At 46.9% G+C, this 6,901-nt stretch overlaps 1 long non-coding RNA gene across 1 annotated transcript in view; it reads right to left on the minus strand.

Annotated features, from left to right (window-relative positions):
• Positions 1–5,188: 5,188 nt before the first annotated feature.
• The window catches only part of LOC115280752, a 6,416-nt gene continuing 4,703 nt past the window's right edge, over positions 5,189–6,901 (minus strand). The window contains exon 2 of the long non-coding RNA XR_003903913.1: positions 5,189–5,456. This is a non-coding gene — a long non-coding RNA (uncharacterized LOC115280752). The remainder of the gene's footprint in view (positions 5,457–6,901) is intronic.

A 6,901-nucleotide genomic window follows, 5' to 3' on the forward strand; every position in this document is an offset into this window, starting at 1 on the left:
AAAAAAATCCACCTAAAAAAAATGGGTAAAGGGCTTGAACAGGCATTTCTCCAAAGAAGATATTAAGAATGGCCAATAAGTGCATGAAAAGATGCTTAATCAACATCACTGAGCAGCAGAGAAATGCAAGTCAAAACCACGAGTCACCACCTCACACTCATTAGGATGCCTGCTTACAGGAAAACAGAAAATAACCAGCGTTGGCAAGGATGCGGAGACACTGGAACCCTTGTGCGCTGTTGGTGGGAATGCAAACAACGCTATGGAAAACAGTATGGAGGTTCCTCAAAAAATGTTTTTAAAAATCTAGAAAGATCTGGGAATTCCGCTTTTGGGTATATACCCAAAGGGACACAAAGCAGAGCTCAGGGTATTTCTGCACCGGTGCTCACAGCGGCATTATTAGCTAAAGTCATACTGTGGAAGCAACTGAAGTGTCCACCGACTAATGACTGGGTAAGCAAAATGTGGGATACACCTCTCAAAAAAGGAAGGGAATTCTGCCAGGCTACAATTCGATGAAGGCCATTGTGCTAAGAGGAATAAGTCAGTCACAAAGAGACACATATCATCTGATTCCACGTATAGGACATATCTGGAGAATCTAGAGTATTGAAATTTGCACTCAGGACATTTAACATTGGTTTGATTGATTCAACCCTGATCAGACGTTCCCAAATGCCTCCTAACTCCTCCACTTCCATACCACCTCCTCTGAGAAGTCCTCCCAGATTACCCCCTATAAAGCATGTCTGCCTTTGTTGTCCCCTGCTTTAGGGATCAGCACACTTTCTGAAGGCCAGGTTGCATTACGGAAATGAGTGGGTAGGCTGTGTTCCAATAAAACTTTATTTATGGACACGGAAATGTAAATTTCATAGAATTTTCTTTAAAAATTTTTCTTTACATTTATTTATTTTTGAGAGACAGAGAGAGACTGAGTACAAGGGGAGAGGGGAGGGCCAGAGAGAGAGAGAGAGAGGGAGAGACAGAATCTGAAGCAGGCTCCAGGCTCAGAGCCTGACAGCTCAGAGCCTGACATGGGGCTGGAACTCACAAACTGTGAGATCATGACCAGAGCCGAAGTCGGATGCTTAATTGACAGAGCCACCCAGGCGCCCCTCTTAGAATTTTCATGTCACAAAATATTCTTTTTTTGGTTCTTTTCAAACCATTTAGAAATGTAATATCAAGAATTAGCTTGTGGGCCATAGTTTGCCACTAACTCATTATCCTCTTGGTTTCTGTCCTCACATTAATTACAACTGATAATTTTTTCTTGTCTTTCTCCCATATCATCTAACAAGCCCCGTGAGGCCAGGAACTATATGTATTTTTTTCACCATTATGTCCCTAACCCCTTGGGAGGAACCTGGTATATGATAGATATTCAATAAATAGTTTTTGAGTGAAAGAAAGATGAGAAAAGTCAGTTTCCCTTGCTGGGCTTCAATTTTCTCCAGTGTAAATTGGGGCTCATGATATACCTTAGGGCCAGGGTGAAATGGTGTGAAGCAATGTCTGTACCGTCCAGTGCGTAAGCCGCTGGTCACATGCAGTTGCTGAGCGCTTGAGATGTGGTGGCCTAAGAAACAGAGCTTTTTTTTTTGAGAGAGAGAGAGAGAGAGAGCACGAGAGCAGGGGAGGGGCAGAGAGAGAAAGAGAGAATCCTAAGCAGTCGCCACACTTAGCCCATGACAGTGAGATCATGTCCTGAGCGGAAATCAAGAGTTGGAGGCTTAACCAACCAAGCCCCTGAGAAGCTCCTAAGAAACTGAACTTTTAATTTATTTCATTGTAATTCATCTAAACTTAGATTTTAAAACATGGATTCTCCACTCAGTTATTGGGAAACCTTTCAACATGTTTGGGACCATTTGAGTATGTGAATGTGCTTCTTCAGCTGTAAATATTATGAAATCTAAATAGAGATCAAGTGTTTTTAAAGAAAATGTAGTGTCCAAATTGACATGTGCTATCCTAAGAATGTATCAAAGACTTAGTACCCAAAAATAAATAAATAAAATGTTTCAGTAATTTCTATATTGTTGCATGTTGAAACTATAACATTTTGGGTACGAGTTAAATAAAATATTATAATTAATGTCACCTGCCTCTTTTTACTTTCTTAACGTGGCTAGCAGAAATTTTGAAATTACATATGGGACTCATATTGTATTTCAATTTGGATATCGCTGGTCTAGCACAAAGATGGTGTCCAATATATGCCATTTAAATTGATGTGATTAAATTAGCTCGGGTTGGGGGGCACTTGGGTGTCCGACTTCAGCTCAGTTCAGGATCTCGAGGTCCAGGACTTCAAGCCCTGTGTGGGGCTCTGTGCTGACAGATCAGAGCCTGCAGCCTGCTTCGAATTCTGTGTCTCCCTCTCTCTGTTCCTCCTCTTCTCGCACTCTTTTTTTCTCTCAAAAATATATAAACATTAAAAATTTTTTTTTTTTTTAGTTAGCTGGGGTTGGTGCGGGGAATCACACAAGGTGTAATGACCAACAAGACCGCAAGGGGGCGCTCACACCGAGTGAAATTCCTCTCCCCCACCTGAGTCTCACCCGTGATTTCCTGCTGCCCTCCCCTCCCCAGAATCAGCCACTTAAAATCGCAGCTAATGCCGCGGAGCCCATACTTTGAGATAAGAACCGAGATATGAACTCGCTGGCCTTCCCTCTTCTCCCATCGCCGTGCCCGGTGCATGCAGAGTCAAGGGGCCTGTCGGGGCGCTAAGAAGTTGTCAGAACGGGGTGGAAAACAAAGGCGGTAAATTCCGCAGCTTCTAAGCACCAACGCCTCAGGTCCAGGTCTGAGGCAGGAAGAATCGGGAAGCAGAACCGGTTTTATTTCTCTGATAATACAGCCATGTTAAAGCGCAGGTTGGTAAACCTCAATTAAACCTCTGCGCATTTCACAGCCCAGCAATTCCACTCTTGGTGAAGAGGCTGAAAAAGTTCTCAAACTCGCCCTAGAGGGGCATGGAGTTCATCAGTGTTGTTTATTTTTAATTTTTAAACATTTCTTAATGTTTATTCATTTTTGAGATAGAGAGAGAGAGAGAGAGAGCACGGGCAGGGGAGAGGCAAAGAGAGAAGGAGACACAGAACCAGAAGCAGGCTCCAGGCTCTGAGCTGTCAGCACAGAGCCCAATGCCGGGCTCAAACTCACGAACTATGAGATCCTGCCCTGAGCAGAAGTCTGATGCCTGACTGAGCCCCCCAATTGCCCCAACCACAGTGTTGTTTATGATGGGGTGTCAAAGGCAGCCTGGTGGCCATCACTGGGGAGGAGGAGGTCCCCCCCACCCCCACCCCGAGCCACACGGAGCCACCAGAATGGATCAGAGTGAAAATAGGAACAACCAGAGCAAGAACTACCACCCAATATTGTTGATATAAATTTAAGACTCATACATCCCTCCAAAAATACACAACGTGTAAGAACACCTATAAACAAAGGATTCACATACACTGGACGGGTCGGCAGCTCTGGCAGGGAAGGGGAGGAGGGTGGGGGGAAGCACAACGGGGAGTTAACAGACATAGAAATATAACTAAGACTTGGGGCGCCTGGGGGGCTTAGGCAGTTAAGTGTCTGACTCTTGATTTCGGACTCAGCTCATGATCTCGTGGTTTGTGGGTTCAAGCCCTGCATCGGGCTCTGTGCTGACAGTGCAGAGCCTGCTTGGGATTCTCTCTCCCTCTCTCTCTGCTTTTCCCCGCTAGCTCACGTGCTCTTTCTCTCAAAATAAATAAAAACTAGCAAGTACATAAATAAAACTAACAGTGGCTTTGTGTGAGCCACGCAGTTGAGGGTAGTGCTGGGGTGGGTCAGGCTGCCTGCCTGAATGAACTGAATGAATTAATCATTAAGCTCTTGCACCTAATTACGGGGTGGCCTCAGGTCCATTAGGTAACCTCTTTGTGCCACAGCTTTCTCACCCATCATATGAAATGACAGAGTCCCTACATTACAAGGATTAAATAAGAAGAAGTATTGGGGCGCCTGGGTGGCTCAGTCAGTTAAGCACCCCTCTTTGGCTTGGGTCATGTCTCACAGTTCATGGATTTGAGTCCCGCATCGGGCTCTGTGCTGACAGCTCAGAGCCTGGAGCCTGCTTCCGATTCTGTGTCTCCCTCTCTCTGCCCCTCCCCCAATCATGCCGTCTCTCAAAAATAAATAAATGTTGAAAAAAAAATTTTTTAAGATTTTTTTTAAAGATGTAATAAAAAATAGATGAATAAACCGTACATCAGTACGTAGCAAGCACTATCAAAGTGTTGGCTATATTGGGGGCGCCTGGGTGGCTCAGTCGGTTGAGCGACCGGCTTCGGCTCAGGTCATGATCTCACGGTTCGTGGGTTTGAGTCCCACGTTGGGCTCTATGCTGACAGCTCAGAGCCTGGAGCCTGTTTCAGATTCTGTGTCTTCCTCTCTCTCTGCCCCTCCCCCCAGCTTGTGCTGTCTCTCTCTGTCTCTCAAAAATAAATAAAAAACAGAAAAAATATTCAAAGCGCTGGCTATTTTTATAAGCTTTATGAAATTAAGATTATGATTGCTGTAATCTTTTGCACCTGAGGTTATTAAAAGTGGAAGGGAAAAGGGGGGCCCTCTGAGCTGGGGAGGGGAGACCGAAGCATGAAGGAGAGAAAACTCTAGATGTGAATGTGGCCCTTTTGGGAGTGGAGGGGTGAGGGGACGTGAGAGATGCCGTGGGAGTCGGAGCGGCTGAGCCGGGCTGTTAGAACCGGCGGCCCAGTATCTCAGTGACATAAACCAGCGAACTGCTTGTTCACCCGCATGGTTGCGGCTGCCTGGTCTGGCCTCTGGGAGAGGGGAAGAGAAAGGAAGAAAAGCTACATTCACTCTTAAAGGTTTCCACCCCCAAATGACACCTGTACCTTGCCCAAAGTGAGTCGTTTGGCTACACCGCACTTCCAGAGAGCGAGGAAGAGTGAGCCTTCATGCACCCAGAAGGACAGAGAGTTGGAATATTTGTGGGCAGCTTGGATGAGTGGCTCGAAGCCCTCTTTAAGCTTAAGGACCTGAGAGCTGAGCCAGCTTGGCCCTCAAGCGGGGGGCTGGCTCAGAGCCGTTCCGTCATGCCATTGCAGCGGGCAATGTAATAGTCAGCTGCTGCCGTGTAACAAAAACAACAAAAAACCCCAAACACACTGCCTAAGAACAACAATGCGCATTTGTTTATCTCATGGTTTATGCAGGTCAGGAATTAGGAAGCGGCTGAACTATTTTCAGTGCCGGTCCAGAGTCTTCTGATGTCCGCCTGGGCTGCAGTCATCCGAAAGCAAGACTGGGGCCGGAGAATCTGTGTCGCAGGGTGGCTCTCTCCCAAGCTGGTGCTGGCTCGTGGCAGAAAGCCTCAATCCTTGCTCTCCGAACCTGTCCACAGACTTCTCAAAGGTCCGCGAGATGTACCAGCTCGCTTCCTCCAGAATGAACGTTGCAAGAAAAGCCAGAAGGAGCAGTGTCTTTTTTAATTATTATTATTAACATTTATTCTTGAGAGACTGAGACAGAGCACAAGCAGGGGAGGGGCAGAGAGAATGAGAGGAAGACACAGAATCTGAAGCAGGCTCCAGGCTCCGAGTTGTCAGCACAGAGTCTGACGTGGGGCTTGAACCCCAAACTGTGAGAGCATGACCTGAGCCCAAGTGAGTTGCTTAACTGACTGAGCCGCCCAGGCGCCCCAGGAGCTATGTCTTTTGTAACCTAGCCGCCGAAGTCACACACCATTATTTCTACCATGTTCTATCTGTTAGAAGCAAGCCATCAAGTCCGGCTCACGTTCAAGGGAAAGGGAATTTTTCTCCACCTTTTGAAGGAAGGAGTCAAAGACTTTGTGGCTATAGGCAGCCATATTTTGGAATGATGCTGTATGTGTTTGACCTTGAGAAGGCTCCATAAATGTCCAATGGGCTCAGGGGCATTATGGGAAGTGTGGTGGAGATCTGGTCCCCCTCAAGCTTGTACTAAGTGCCACACGCTCTTCTGGATACTCATGTTTAATGCATGTAACTCCCACGACAATCCCATGAAGTAATGAAATAAGACCTAGGGGGGCTCAGTCGGTGAAGCGACCGACTCTCGGTTCAGGCGCAGGTCATGATCTCACCGTTTGTGGGTTCGTGTCACGCGGAGCCCCTAGCTGACAGGGCAGAGCCTGCTTGGGATTCTCTCCCTTCTTCTCAGCCCCTTCCCTGCTGTGCTCTCTCTCTTTTTCAAAATATATAAATAAACTTAGAAAAATTAAAAAATTAAAAAAATAAAACACCTCTAACATTTATTGAGCACTGACAGCCAGGGACTGTCCTAACTATGCTTCCCATGCATCAGCTCATTTAGTCTCCCGGTAGCTCAGTGAGACAGGTATTGTTTTGACCCCCATTTATAAGTGGGGACACTGAGGACCAGAGAGGTTAAGTAACTGTTCTAGGGCGGCACAGCTGGTTAGTGGGAGAGCTGGGATTTGAACCCAGACAGTGCAAATTCCAGGATCGTGCTTTTGCCAGCTCCACTGTGTCATAAAGAAAACACAGGGTCCGCACCCGGCACACACTGCCACTGCGGAAAAAGCTGAACCTGCTCCTGGAATATTTTCAGAGGGTTCCCTGTGCTGCATGAACCTGGCAAAGTGATCCACATTAGCTAGTGTAGTGTCTACACCGAAGGCGAGCTTGAGCACATTAAATCAGCACACGGCTTGAAAACAAATCCCTATTTGACAGATGTGGCAAAGGAGGCTTAGCAGGTTGGAGCCACTCACGCTGGGGTGCGTAGGTGGGGACTGAAGCCGGAGTGGGGCCAGGCAGCCAAGATGAGGTCACTGGAACCCCGCTGGGCACTCTGATGGCCTGGCTTGGCGTTGGTGTGA

Source organism: Suricata suricatta, chromosome 16, assembly GCF_006229205.1.
Source record: "Suricata suricatta isolate VVHF042 chromosome 16, meerkat_22Aug2017_6uvM2_HiC, whole genome shotgun sequence".
NCBI classification, from domain to species: Eukaryota; Metazoa; Chordata; class Mammalia; order Carnivora; family Herpestidae; genus Suricata; species Suricata suricatta.